Below are 14,916 nucleotides of genomic sequence, written 5' to 3'. Positions count from 1 at the left end.
TCTTTCTCTCTCTCTCTCTCTCTCTCTCTCTCTCTCTCTCTCTCTCTCTCTCTCTCTCTCTCTCTTTCTTTCTTTCTTTCTTTCTTTCTTTCTTTCTTTCTTGATACTATTTCAACAAGAGATTTTTCCAAACAACATTTAGGCAAGTCAGCAATAATGACCACACCATCTGCACTGTAGTCCAACCATAAGCTGCCTCATCTTACGAGAAGCCCACAGTCGTTCCACTACTCGCTTGGCCAGCTCTGAGCAGAGCTGTGTAGCACCCTGACTGTGCAACGCATAGTCTCTCGTGGTCACAAGGCAGAGCCTTCACATGTTCCTTAGACCTGCAACTCATCGCAGTGCCAGCTTCGGCTCCTCCTGTGCTATGATCCTGCAAGCTGGACGCTCTCAACATCATGTTATATGACACCTTCAGGGCACTGTTCCAAGTGTCAGGCATCGCCATAACCCTGAACACTTGGCAGTTCTGTAAAAATAACGTTTACTCATTTATTAATATTTAGGAGCACACCTGTGAGGGGCTCAAGGCACTCTGGTGTGCATCTGCACACCTGTTGAGAACCACTGATCCAACCAGGGGTTGGATGCAGGCCTAATGGAGATCTAATAAACAGCGGGAAACAAGGCTGGGTGACTTTGAAAGCCTTTTTAAGATTCAATAATTCAAACGAAGGAAGGGAAGAAGGCAGTAAATTCTGGCAAAACCCTGAGGAAATCACTGATCTTGAATCACTAATGCTAATTTATGATTTTGGACAGGTTGCTTGAACTTTATTAAGTTTAACTAAATCCACTGAAATGACTGAGGAAACAAATAAACAAATCAAAATCCTGCTCCCTGTTGGACAGAAAAGATTGCACTAGAGCCTGACTTTCCCAGAAAGAGGAACTCCAAAATCTAATTGTTCTAGTAGCAAAAAGAAAATTCAAACATAACGCCAGTTTTCTTACTAACCCTGCCCAGACCGTTCCATGACACAGTTCCCCTGAAGGGCAGGACTTCTCAGAAACACCCAGTGAAATCTCAGTAACGCTGGATGCCACGCTAACTCCACAGACTCTTCTAGCTGCTCCAGCAAACATGGAAGCTCATTATGGCGCCACACATTCGCCGCAATGGCTCCAAAATTTGATATCAAAGCATCAAATTAAACATTCAAAATCACTTACTGCAGACTTTCATTTATTTCATGAGGAGAAAAGACAGTAAGGGAAGCTGACGCGTGGGGCCATCTGGCCATTTTCGAGAGGCCTCTTCGTTTGAGCCACACCAAGCCACTGAGAACCAGCAGGAGGCGGCCCTGAGGGCTGTGGCGGACTTCAGACAGCTTTGTCAATACACATATTCCAGGATCCATTTTGATCCATCGAGTGGTATTTGTTCCCAAGGACAAATGACAATAGATGAGCAAATTCATTACTGCTTTAAAGTCAGGCGCTCTTACGATTATAAATGTGATGCTAATAGACAAAGGCTGTGGAGTGTCCCTCGGCCTCGCTGACCTCAGTGACAAAATGGGAATCACAGCCTGGATGGGACAGACAGTTGTGAGAAACTGCTTTTTGGAGGCACAGCCTCTCTGCTCTTTGTTCAGGCAGAGGTCAGAGGGCAGGAGCACCGCTGTGTGCTCTCACTGTTCCTCGGATAAGAAGACAACGCTGCGCTTGGTGTCTGCAGGCTCACTGCTGAGTGGCGTGGTCTGGTCCAGCCCCTGGGATGGTCTGCAATCCAGGAGGTTATTCTTTTAACATGAGAATATATACATTAGACTCTTTCCAGGTGCAAAGGACATAGTAGAATCATGTTTTCTATCTCCTAGAAGCCTGTAGGCAAGTTGCAGACAATAAGACATACTCTTCTGAAAACAAGGAAAAGGATGGAAAGAAACAGCATTTTGGAGCAGAGGCAACAACTGTGCAGCACAGCTTCGCAAACGCAGGGCAGCGTGTGCTGGAGTGTAAACCCGGTTCTACAGATGGGCAGGACAGACATGAGGAGGCCAGGGTGTCAGAGAAGGATAAAGTAAGAAGAGTATTCAACCGAGGTAGATTCTTCTATAGGCACTTTAATTAATAATTTGGGGGAGTTTAATAAGCATAATTAAGATAATGATTGCTCAAATTCTGAGACAAGAAGACTAATTTAAGCATGCAGGGCTTACACAAACACATGTACAGTATGCAGATGTTTCAAAGAAAAATTACTTCTATTTTGGATTTGTAAGTTCTCTCCTTACTGTCTGTAAAGGGGAAAAACTCTGATTTAATTTCTGAAGAGGCAACAGGTCATGTTCTACACGGTTGTCCCAGCTATTCTCCCCACCTTCCCTCTAGGCCACCGCATTCCACTTCCCAGCCTGCCGCTCGCTGGGCTTCAGCTCGCTCTGTCCCCAACGTAAACAGAAGCAGCCCTGGAGGGAATGTCTCATTTTTGTCTGTGTGGACTTGGTTTGGTAAGGTGTTTTGAAAATGCACAAGCACCTGAAAGATACAAATGTGAGGTTAGGAGAAATAGATTAATTGATTAATTAGTGAACTGGTTAGTAAAGGAGAAGAAGGTAGAGTAACCCATCCTAAGGACATTCCCAGGAAGGGAGATCATTGCAATAACAGTGATGATAATGACCACAGACATTTCAGAGGTCTGTTGGCATTTTACGGGGTTGGCAGCACAGTGAATGGAGTCCTGTGGGGTGGGACAAAGCCTTTTCTCCGTGTGGATGACCGAGGATACCACATGAGACTTGCAGGAAGGTGGCCTCCTGCTGCTGCATGGAGGACAGGAATGGGGAGCAAGGTCAGCGGCCCCCAGAGCCCAGGGAGAGAGGCACCGGGTAGATCTCAGTCTCTTTCTCTCCACCCTGCACTTAGCAGATGTGTTAGGGGGCTGCTAAATACTCGTCACTGAAGGGTCAAAGGAGAGCTTGATTCTAGCCTCAAGAAGCTCAGAGTCCCACAAAGAGAGACAGTGACCACTGATTTACTATGCACCAAAAGCAAAGTGTGTGCAACACAAAGTCCAGTTCTGCCTGGTGAGTCAGGAAACAGCATATTAGAACTGTGCCTTGAAGGTGAAGTAGAGATTTGCGAGAAATAGCAACGGAAAGAGGAGAGCATCGTAAAGAGTAAGAGAAGGCAGATGTGCTCTGTCATGTGGGACACTTGGTGGCCTGAGGACAGGGAGCCTGAGGGGAGCAGTGGAGGGACAGCAAGTAGGGGTGGGAGGCGAAGCTGGAAGGTGAGACTGGGCCCAGGTGATGGAAGGCCTTGAGCAATCGGACATTTGTCTCGGGCCACTAGACGCCCGCAGGAAGCAACCAGGAGAGGCAACAAGAACGAGGAGGCGCCAGAGGTGAGGATGGCAGTCATTAGCACCCGCTCCACGCCTGTCACAGAGCTGCACCGAGGACGGCTTTGCCCTGATCTCCGCACCACCACCGGTGTGAGACCCAGGGAGCCACACCAGGGGTTCGGTCCCTCCCACCCTGCTGGGTCCCCACAGGGCATTCGGACCTGCCCAGGCCCTGGGCTACCCATAATGAGCAAAATGCCCCTTGGCCTCTGCTGGGGTGAAACACGGCTCCTGCCCTGTGGAGGTGCGCACGTGGCCTCAGCAGCTGATTGCAAACGCGCAGCAATCAATGAACTGCTCTCGCTTCTTCCCAGGACTCCCTCCCCGGCACGGCCTGCCCTGCTCAGTTCAACCCAGTTAAAATCAGAACAAATGTGGGCTTCATGGAAGCCACCTGCCAGGGGGGCCAGGTCATTGCCAGGACAGGAGAGTCACATCCCCTCTGCTCTCTCCAGAGTAGGCACCTTTCTACTCAAGGAAGGGAAGTGCGAGGGACAAAGGTGTCCTGAGAAAGACGGAGTTCAGGCTGGAAGAGCAGACGCTGGGTGGGGAGAGGAGGCTGTGAGCCCGACGCACTTCGCGCCTTGGTTTTCCTGCTGATGAAATGGGCACGATCGCACACCCTCATTACTCCGGGAAAGTTGTCAAGTCTCCGTTACATCACATGCGGCCTGAAAAGATGTCTTTGCTGTGCCCATGAGCTGTGATTGTGGAGACAGGTAGTGTTCGGAGAAGCGAAAAGTATGAAGGAAAGGAGCACTTAAAACCCTTTTATGTTCACATAAAAACCTGTCCATGAATGTTATACAGCAACTTTATTCATCATAGCCAAAACACTGGAAAGCACCCAGATGTCCCTCAACAGGTGACTGGTTAGGCAAACTGCGATACAACCATACCGTAGACTCCTCCTCAGCAAGAGCAGTGAGTGAAATATTCACACACCCAGACAGCAACCCGGTGGATCTCAAAGAAATCGTGCTGTGCACAGAAAATCCAATCCTGAAAATTTGCATACTGTAAGGTCTCGTTTGTGCAACATTCTCAAGATGACAAAGTTATAGAAATGGGAACAGGGTAGTGGCTGCCGGGGCTTAGGAATGGGGCGTGGGGCAGGAGGGAGGCGGGGGTGGCTGCGGGAGCAGCACGAGGGCCCTGCGGGAGCAACACGGGGCGAAACCACACAGACCTAACACACACACAATGTGCACAAGAAAAACCAGGAAAATCTGAATGAGACCAGTGGATTGTACATATGAATGTCAATATTCTGATGTGATTTGTACTGTAGCTTTATAAGATGTTACTGCTGGGAGAAACTGAGTCAAGGGCACACAGGATCTCTCAGTGTTATTTCTTTCAACTACTTGTGAGTCTATAATTAATTCAAAATATAATAGTAAGCTTTAAAAATTGGGGGAAGTGGATAGCAACCCTTCTCCATCCATCATACCATTGCTCTGCAAGGGCAAATGTTCTCAAAACCCAGCCCTGAGGTAAGCCTTCCTTCCTTCCTTCCTCCTCAGAAACAGCTCTGTCTAGACCGGCTGTCCTCTCCTGAAGCTGCGGAAGGATCCCTCCCGGAGCTGGTCGATGTCCCTGGAGCCCTCGGTTTGGAGAAAAATTCTGATTGGCACAAATGTGCCATCAGGCAAATTACTAATCCATGTGCTCACATGCAAGGGGAGGATTTACATAAATTGGACATATTTCACACTCTCTTTACTGGCCACTTTCTCAAAGCCCCATCTTCAAAAGGCAACAGCCTGGTACTGATCCCTCGGCAGAGTAATTGGAAAGCAGCCCCGACTCTGTGTCCCTCCTCCATAGCTGGCACGAGGCTGCCTCTCACGACACCCTCCTCCGTGGTGCAGCTTCTCTTCCAATCTGCCTTTGACAGGGCCAAGCGTGGCTCTGAAAAGAAACAAGTGTTCCTAATGAAGAACGTCCCCAAGATGCCCTCTTTGCAAGCGCTGTTATTGCTCTTCTGTTTCTTCCCTTTAGGTGATTAACACCTTCAGATTTCAAGACAAACTGTGATGCCACCCCTAATGCTAAATAATTTCACTGCTCTCAGCTGATGGCACATCTTCAGTGGCTCACAGAGGAAAATGCATGTAACAGGAATAAAAGAAGTCTCCCTTTGCATGACGTTAACCTTCTGAGAGATGGCTAATCTCCTGTAGTTGAAATCCTTGCTAAAATGGAACCGAAAGATTAGCCATCCCATTGATTTCTTATTATTTTGGTGCTAGAAAAACACTGTAACCTTTATGAAATGCAAAGAAGAGATGCAGCAGTGCAATTTCTGTGTTTATCTAAGCTGAACAGATCTCTTATTCTTTCTTATTAATACCAACCCAAGGCTAACACCACTGCCAGCTGCCTGCCAGTCACGTTCTCCAAGGATAACATAGCAGGAAAGAAAGGAAAAGACAATCCTCTTGCTAAAGAAGGCAGCCAACTGGATGCTCAACTCAGAAGAATGCTGCTCCGTTCTCTCTGAAAGGGGTATCACAAACACCCAATAAGAAATGCCAGGTGCCAGGAATCTCCCAGGGCTGCCAAGAGTGGCAGTGTCACCTGCTGGAAAGTGGGGAAGCTAGAGCCGAGATGTCAAAGGGTAGTTCATCTGCAAGGAAAGCGAGTGAAATGGAAATCAAATTACTGATTAAGTGGGCATAAGGTTAATAAAGCTTTGTGTTACGGGAGTGTCAAGGCACTTGGTGACGCTGGAGCAAAGGAAGGTGCACGTGGTGGCTATTGACAACAGTCGGAGATGCCTGTTCTCTCAAAGAAGGAAGGCGATCTTTCCCCAGAGCACAGTGAGGGAGGCTACCCCCAGTTCAGTTGGCTAATCTGCGGTTCTAGCCCATAAACCGCCAAGGTGAGGACTCACTTGTGTCAAGGCATTTGAAAGCGTGCTAATATTGTCAGCATCACCACATGAGGTAGGCTGGTTGGTGGAGGTTATCTGGTCCTGTTTTTAGTGAAAAATAAAATCTCATTGATATCACTTTCTGTGGGTCCAAATCTCTGACTATAAATATCTGTGGAAAAAAAAAAAATCTCATGAGTCTGATCTCATGGGAATTCCAGGTAGCTATGGCACTCTAAGAAATAAAATCCCTTTTGAACTTAATCTTTTTGGATTCTGCCAAAAGTAAATAGGAAACACACACTGGCTGCACCGTTTCTGCTAGATAAAGCAGGGAGAGAGAAAAACTCTTAATCTCAAACTGTGTCCTAAATCCAATCTCATTCTGCAAAGTTACGTTTCACTGGTTGGGACAACTTTTCACTCCACAAAGGAGAATCCCTAAACCTATAAAATTTCCTAAAGAAAAAAAGCATTTTGCTTGGTGGCAGGATTCCAAGCTGAGAAATAAGACTTTGCTGGTATTGCTGAATTACTGTCTCATGACAGGAAAATGTTTTCCTCTAGCTACCATTAGATAAGTACCCTCCCCATAAAAAACCTCTGCATAACACCACTTTTACTCATTTATTAAAGATCTATAACCACAAAATTCTACCTAAATTTTTGAGAGCATATTAAATATGAGACCATGGTTGTATTATTTTAAGAGAGAAAGAATGATAGGCTTAAATTTTTGCCTTCGAGGTGCTCATAATGTATTTGGAGATACATAAATAGAAGTAAAAAGTGTGAGTTAGTGCCAAAATGAACCATTCAGCTTGTGAACCTGGCAGAAACTCATACGCTGAAGAGAAAACAAATCCTTAAAGAGCTCCAAATAGCTCCAGAATACTTCTTGCCTTCTAAACAAATGCCCTCGTTTCCAATGATACTCAAGTTGGCTCTCACGCACATTAAGATATGACCAGCCAGTTCTTATCTGAGGCCCACTTACTCATGCCGCACAAACCCATTGCTATGTTTGATAAAATTCAGTGCAGTTACCAGGCTCAGCAGATACGATCTGAGACTGAATATATAGGGGGAAGAAAGTTTCAGAGGTCAACCCCAGTCCCGAGGCAAGAGTTGACAAGACAGATGCTGCAGGTCGAGTGTCTACAGACTGAGACTCGTGCATGCACCTGTTTGCACACTCGCTCAGCACTCACGGAGTGCCCACCTGTAATACAGCATTACTGGATGTTTAGGGGGGTAAAGTGATGAATATGAGGCAAAACGGGGAAGAAGCATGACTGCTGCAACAGAGGACAAGAAAATAAGATGTGTAAGCTCAGAGGAGACCGGATGAGGCTTCCTGGATGAGGTGGCCTTTGAGTGCTCAGCCCTGAAGGACAAGGAGGTTGTAAATGAGAAGCAACCTGGGCAGGAAGGGAAGGGGAGGCTAAAGGAGACAGAGGACCTTCTGTGAGGAGGGAGGAAGGTGAGAAAAGTTCCGACAGCATGAAGAGCGAGATTGGTCATGGCAGAAAGTCTGTCCCTTAGAAGTGTGCCCTGCCGGCCCTCCTTATCCACACATCACAATCACCACTGGCAGATCTATAAAACCCAGCTCCATTAAATTCACTATCTAGTTAAAGTAATTAAGACGGGGAACTCCACTTCGGTTCACTAGGACAGTAGAGCTCTGTGACCAAATAATAGGCAGATACTCACAGAAGACATATTGATTGCAGTTATTAAATTTCAACAAATATGCTTTAGCCATATGTTACTTAGCATAGGGCGATGACATTACCCAGGATAAATGAAAACCTTTTCCCAGGCAGGTAAATTATTGCCCTGACAAATAGAGAATTGTTTCCCACAGGACGTTTTCTAGTCTCATCCTTAATGTTTCCTTCCTAAATGTAGCTCCTTTCATTTCCCTCTGGGGCCTGAGTGGGGGGTTGAGTACACCTCACTATACGGAAATTTTGTTTGATGACTGGCTTGATTTTTTTTCCCCTAATCTTGACTCCATCATATTTCATTGCAGAAAATTTCTGGAAGCTTCTACAAAGTCAATGTAGCTTTCAAACCTCATACTCATAAAAGTGTTGGGCACAGAGAAGCCAAATGTAAGAAATGCAGCATATTAATGATAAACTCCACACTTTACAAAGAGTAACTGTCAATCTATCCATCACTAGATTAGCCTTAAAATACCTCAAGAAAGGCAAGAACTGACACCCATAATCAGAGTTCATTCTCCAATTACATTAGGATAATCATTGTCTGGGCCCATTTATGTTTGTATAAGATTATTTGATTTCCCACACTAAAAGGTCTTTTATTACCAACCATCAACACCATAATAGCAGTTCTAAATGTGAAGAACAGCCACTTAAATTAATACAGCTTTCTGACTTCATTTCTCTGTGTCAGCAGGGCCTCTCTGGGCTGCTGCAGCCGCAGCCGGTCGCAGGGAAGGTAGCCTGCCACATGCAGTGGATTCCACGGTAAGGGCGAGATGATCCAGTGGTAGGGATGGGATTTGGGGGCGAAGGAGTTAGGGAATGATTGTGCATAAAGAATGATTGTGCATAAAGAATAATCCAGAAGGTGAAATCTACTGAGAGCATTCAACGAGAAAGGGAGAGGCATAAAATAGACAGGGGAGGGAAATGAGAAGCAGGAAAAATAGTGTGTCTTGTTCCTCTGACCCCATGGTTGTTTGATTGCAGGATCAAAAACAGTGGCTCACGTTGATACGGTGCCTTTCTTGGTGGATCTCTGATTCGTGTACGCCTTCCCTTCCTTGTACTCCCATTTTCCCTGCATGACATGCAAAGAACAGTCTTGACTCCCATTCTACAGATCCAGAAACTTAAATACAAGCAATTTGTGAATTCTGTAAAAGACATGAGGGATCGTGACAGAATTATGACTTTTACATTAAATTCCCAGAAGACGCACGTGAGCACTGGCTTTTCAAGCAGCCACTGTGAGAGCATATGCACATATTCCAACAATAGCATGGCCATGTTTCTGGACATTTATAGCACATCTTCGAGTATTGCAAGTTTAGGTTTAAAACCAGAAAGATAGCTTCGATCCTTTGTTGTTGCTTCGGTGTGGATGCAAACAAGTATTATCCAACTCAACCATTTAGCTCCTTTGACAGATTTGGCTTTCAGTGGTGTTTAATTGTTTCCCCAAAGTGGTCCCACTCTGAGGGAAAGAGGTTTCATTACCTTTGACCGTATGTAAAAGAATTGGCAGTGGGCTATGCCTGGAAGTTCCAAAAGAGGACTCCTGAGAAGGGACTTGTTTTCCATGATCTCCGAACTGTTCTTACCTCACTCCCAGGTCACTCTGTTTTCGTGACTTCTGCTCTTAGTCATTCAAAAAATACACATGAAGTGTCTGTTACACACGGGTGTCCTAGAGGCTTGGGTTACATCCACCAGCAAAACAGGCAAAGATCCTTATCTTCATGCGCTCTGCTTTAGAAGGTGCCGGCAAGCCCCAGTCAGTAACATGGTAACAAAGCCTATGGGCGGCATTAAGTGCTACAGAAAGGTTTTTAAGTGGAGCAAGGTAAGGGGACTGGGGCCAGAGGGAATTACAGTTTTAAATATGGTTTTCAGGGTAGGCTTCATTGAGAAGGTGACAATAAGCAGAGATATGAAGCAGGTGAGGGACTTAGCCATGCAAATATCTGGAAAAAGAATATTCTAGAACAGCCATAGCAACTGAGCTGAGGCCAGAATATGCCTAGGGCATCCATACAATAGCAAGGCAGTCAGTGTGGCTGGAAGGGAGTGGGGGGTGGCACAGGAGAGAAGGTTCAAGACGAATGTGTGGTGGTGTGTGTGGGGAGGGGGTTCCGGATGATGTAGCCCCTGTTAGGGGCATTTGCTGAGTGGCATGGAGAGTCACTGCAGCGTTGCGAGCAGAGGCGTGATGTGATCTGATTTATATGCTAAAGGATGCTATATTGAGAATGGATTGCAGGGAAGATGAGTAGAAGCAGGAGTGTAGTCAGGAGGCTACTGCAGCAGCCCGTGATGGTGCGGTGGCAGTGGAGGTGGGCGAGGTGGCCGGCCACTGGTCTGGGGCCAGAACTTAAAGCCACATTGACCTGCAGGCATTCATGTTCTCAGGTGTAATACACTTCCCTCATCTTCCCGCCCCGGTGTGTCCTCCTCAGGGTTGCCTCTACTTGGGCATCAGCTGCAGTTCTGGCAGGAATTCCACGATCAACTCCTGCACGGGCTGAGCCAAGCTTCGGATCAGTTCTGCCGTGTGCCGGGCTCGGGCCTGATGATTTCCACTGAAGGTTCTAGCTGTCAAATGCCGGGCCAGCTCGCTCCCTGCCCCAAACCTGGAGACGTACTCAGTCTCCTGTTTTTGCACTGTCTGTCTGTTTTTCTGACCCGGTTCCTACTCAGATCCAACCCCACGCTCACCTTTCTGCTCCACCCAGAGAGGACGTGGGCATAGGCAAGAGCACCAAACAGAGTTAAAAGAGGTTGGGACTTTAAGCCCTCTCAACCAGGGGGCAACCAGCAGCTGTGCAGTGTAGCCGGGAGCCACTGTGTTCAGGAAATCTGAAAGACCGTGTCTTTCCCAGTGTTGGGTGTAATGCCATGAATATACTGTATACAATGACTTCTGAAAGACTAGTTACATCCTTTATTTTGTAGGATCTTTGTTGCCTCCCTCTGAAGTATGCTGTGCAGATGGAACTGTCATAAGTTTTCATATTTTTCTCCCAACGTATAAAGAGGGGGCTGAAGATCACAGCGAGGGATAAACTGCCCCAGACCACACAGCTGACAGATTGTTGGGGTCAGGACACATTTCCAGGGTGTTTCACTACTGGAGCACGATGCCATCCAAACACTAAGTCAGCTCTGGGTGACGACAGAAAAGCTTTCTGTCTCAGCTGAGGGCCTAAAATATCTTATCTAGCTCTGACCTCTAAATCTTACTATTTTATTCTCAAGAGGAAATGATACCAGTGAACAAACAGGAAGTTTATTTCTGGTCAGTGTTAAGTGAATGGCAAAGAATGACTCTATCTGCCTTGTAGCTGTCATTACAATTATCATTCAAACTCAGCCAAGTTCCTGTCTGGCTGCTGTCACGCAGGGGAAGGATTCTGTGGGCCTCACCCTACCTCTAGGAGCAAACATCTGGACCGTGCCCTTGGGCACGCCTCCCTTCACTTGCGTCCCTACCATTGACTATTCCTGTGAAGGTCACCATGATATGTAAGATCATTTCATCATTTCCTCAATGCTTCTCTGAGGAAGAGTGGGAAAGTGGCTCAGCTCTGCCTCCCTGCCATCAACTCCATGGCTGTCCACACTGCCACAGATTAATTCGCAAAGCAAGAAAAATAAGGGGAAAAATAATCTGCATTTTTTTCTTCCATAAAAAATTGACAATTGAATTTAAAAAGGTTGAGACATGTCCTAGGTGAAAGATGAGAGGAAAAATCACCAATACAGATTATGGAAAAAAAAACAGTTTATTGTATGAAAACATTTTTAAAATGCAGAAGACTGAGTGTCTAGAATTTGGGGAAGAAATTTAAAAATTGGGAAGTAACAGGAATCTGCTCTTTTATCATTTCATTTTTAACTATGGATGTTTTACACTGCCCAAAGTTATGGAAGGAAGATTTAAAAATTATCCCCGTTAGTGAAGTTCTGCTGCATTTAGACCTGGCTGAGTTTGTGTACCTTCCCGAATGCAGTCCCTCCGAACCTCTCGCTCCTTGCCAGGCCTGATTTCTGCTCTTCAATGCTAGCAGGAAGCCGTTTCAGCAATGGCCTTGCACATGCAACTGCCCGTGGATATCACCACTTCTATTTCTCATGATGCCCTGGCACACACTTAGAACATTCAAATCAGAACTCTGGTCCCCTGTCCCCCACCACTCCCCACTCCTCAAACAAACAGGCAGAAACTCTATTCCTCCAGGTTCTTCTCCCTCGGTTAAATGGTACCTCCCTCCACCCACTTGCTCAAGTCAAGGGCTCATCCTTGTTGCCTTGACTTCCCACCCATCTCAACATCCTATTTCTTCTTCCTTCAATATGTATTTTAAATGTGCTTCCTTCTCTCCAGTTCTGCTGGCACCACCACTGCCCAAGTCCCCAGTCCATCTTCCCTCACCTTGACTAATATAATAATAGCTTCCTGACTGGTCTTTCTGTATCCAGTTCCACCTCTCAAATTCATCTTCCACAAAATCGCCACAGTGATCATTTTTAAGTGTAAGTCAGTGTAAGTCACTCTTCTGTAATAAAAGCCAATCTGCCCACCATGGTTTCCAAGGTCTTCTGTGATCTCCCTACTGCCTACATGTCCTGCTTCCTGTCACCCCTCCCTGACCCGGTTACCAAGCTCTTTTCACATGTGTCCTAGTTAAAGATGCTCCTTGGAGCTCTGTCTCACCTCAGAGCCTGTGAATTTGCTTTACTTTTGCCTCTTAGGTCCCACGAAGCTTTGAATGGATGACTTGCTCTTACTTCCCAGTGCTGCCTCGGATACCATGTCTCCAGGGAAGCCTTCCCCTGGCAGCCCTTCCTGACATAAAGCCGTATCCTCACCCCAGCCCCACTCCCTCAAATCACTGTTTATTCCCTTTGGTGTAACCATCACACTTTAGAAATAGCTTGTGTATTTGTTGCTTGCTTACGTTCTAGTAGCTACTCCATGAGGGCAATGTAAACTCCACGAGAGCAGGAATTTTGTGTACTGCTTTCACTTTTATATTCTCAGTTCCCAGTACTGTGAGCCAAGTATTGTACATGCTGCATATGTATTGGCTAAATAAGTGAATGAATCAGGACCTGAGCAAACAAATAACAAATACTGTGGTTTTCCATAAATTATATAAATTTCAAATATTAGGTATGCAATTGACCTTAAAGGTTATCTGGCCTAATTTCTCCTTTTTTAACAGATGAGAAAGCTAAAGACTAGGGAAGAAGCTCTAGATTACATACTTAGTGGTAAGCTATGGCACCTAATGTAAATTTCAATATACATCTCTAATTTAACACTTGCCTGAAAAGTAGAGTCTTAATTAGGAAGTATCATGTATGGGATACTAGCTAAATCTTACTGATAAATAAATGCAGTATCCATTGTTATAAATACTGTGAACACTGAAAAGTCAGGTTGTCCCTTTTTGTATTGTTTATAAATTAGATTTCTTCAGGAAATCCTAGCATATGAGATATCTGGTCTACCTGGAGGCTGTGCTGGGTTTTATAATTCCACATACCATGCCCCTCCCCCTCAATCATTGCATCTATAAGCCAGTTTATCATATAACATACAACTAGCTTATTAATATAAATTAGAGAACATTCACCAAGTAAGGACCCAATCAGTTCAAGGTAAAGTCCCAAAAGAATTAGTTGTCTAAGTAACTGGGGGGAAAAAAAACAACATAGTTACTACACATCTATCCCTGGAGGTTGCTTGCAGCTAGGGCAATTGAAGTCTCTTCTAATTGAACAGGGAAAATGAGGAGTGCTTGCTGCCTTGGACTGAACAGACTCCACACAGATGCCTCATCCTTCCCTAGTGGGACCTGGCTATGTTTTCACCAGATTCTAAATTTTTATTCCAAAAGGCTTCATCATTTTCAAATAGTTCCCATTGGTCACCGGCAGGCAGGATCAGTAAAGTTATAATCCCACAGACAGTAGCAAACACAAATGTTCTTGATGAATTCCAATCCTGCAAGCCATAGTCCAAACATGCTGTGACCAGCTAGGAATTTGCTCTAAGCCATCATCAGTCCCCAACATCTAAAATTTCCCCATGGAGACAAAAGATGAAAAAGCTGTGTACAAGCTTGGTTCTATCTTGCAAGGCAGTATGTGAAAACTTAATTGTTGAATTGTTGCCTTTTCCAGAGCATTCTAAGGGATGAAAAGAAGAGGATGGGAGAAGGGAATCCATGTGCATCAAAAATGTTCTGGTGGTATCATGGAATGGCCATCATTATGAATTCCTCACTCACTTTCTTTCTTTTTCTTTCTTTGTTCCTTTGTTTCTTTCTTTGTTTTGTAACATCTTTACTGAGATATAATTCATAAAACATACAACTTACCCATTTGAAGTGTACAATTTAATAGACCTTAGTGTCTTCACAGAGTTGTGCAACCATCACCACAATCCATTTGAGGACATTTCATCACCCTAGAAGAGGAACCCTGTACTGGACTCTTTAGTAGTCACCCCCCAATCTCCCCATCTCTCCAGCCCTAGGCAATCACTAATATACTTTCTTTGTTTCTAAATATGCCTATTATGGACATTTTGTATAAATGGAATCATATAATATATGGGCTTTTGGGACTAGCTTCTTTCACTTGGTATGTTACTAAGGTTCATCCATGTTGTAACATGTATAAGAATTTCATTTATTTTTTATTGCTAAATAATATTTCATTGTATGGATATACTACATTTTATTTATTCATATATCTCTTTATCCATTAATCAGGTATACATTTGGATTGTTTCTTCTTTTATCTATAATGAATAATGCTGCTATAAAAAAATTTTGTATAGACATACGTTTTCATTCTTCTTGGGTATATGTCTCAGAGTGAAATTGCTGAATCCTATTATAACTATGCTCAAACTTTTGAAGAGCTGTCAG

General features: G+C 44.9%; 1 protein-coding gene across 2 annotated transcripts in view; it reads right to left on the bottom strand.

Annotated features, from left to right (window-relative positions):
- The window catches only part of OPCML (opioid binding protein/cell adhesion molecule like), a 1,045,970-nt gene that overhangs the window by 710,625 nt on the left and 320,429 nt on the right, over positions 1–14,916 (bottom strand). The gene's annotated exons all lie outside the window — the stretch shown is intronic.

The sequence above is a fragment of the Lemur catta genome, chromosome 7 (assembly GCF_020740605.2).
Source record: "Lemur catta isolate mLemCat1 chromosome 7, mLemCat1.pri, whole genome shotgun sequence".
Taxonomy (NCBI): Eukaryota; Metazoa; Chordata; class Mammalia; order Primates; family Lemuridae; genus Lemur; species Lemur catta.
Note: the sequence above shows the minus strand (reverse complement) of the source record. Positions and strands in the feature narration are given on the sequence as shown.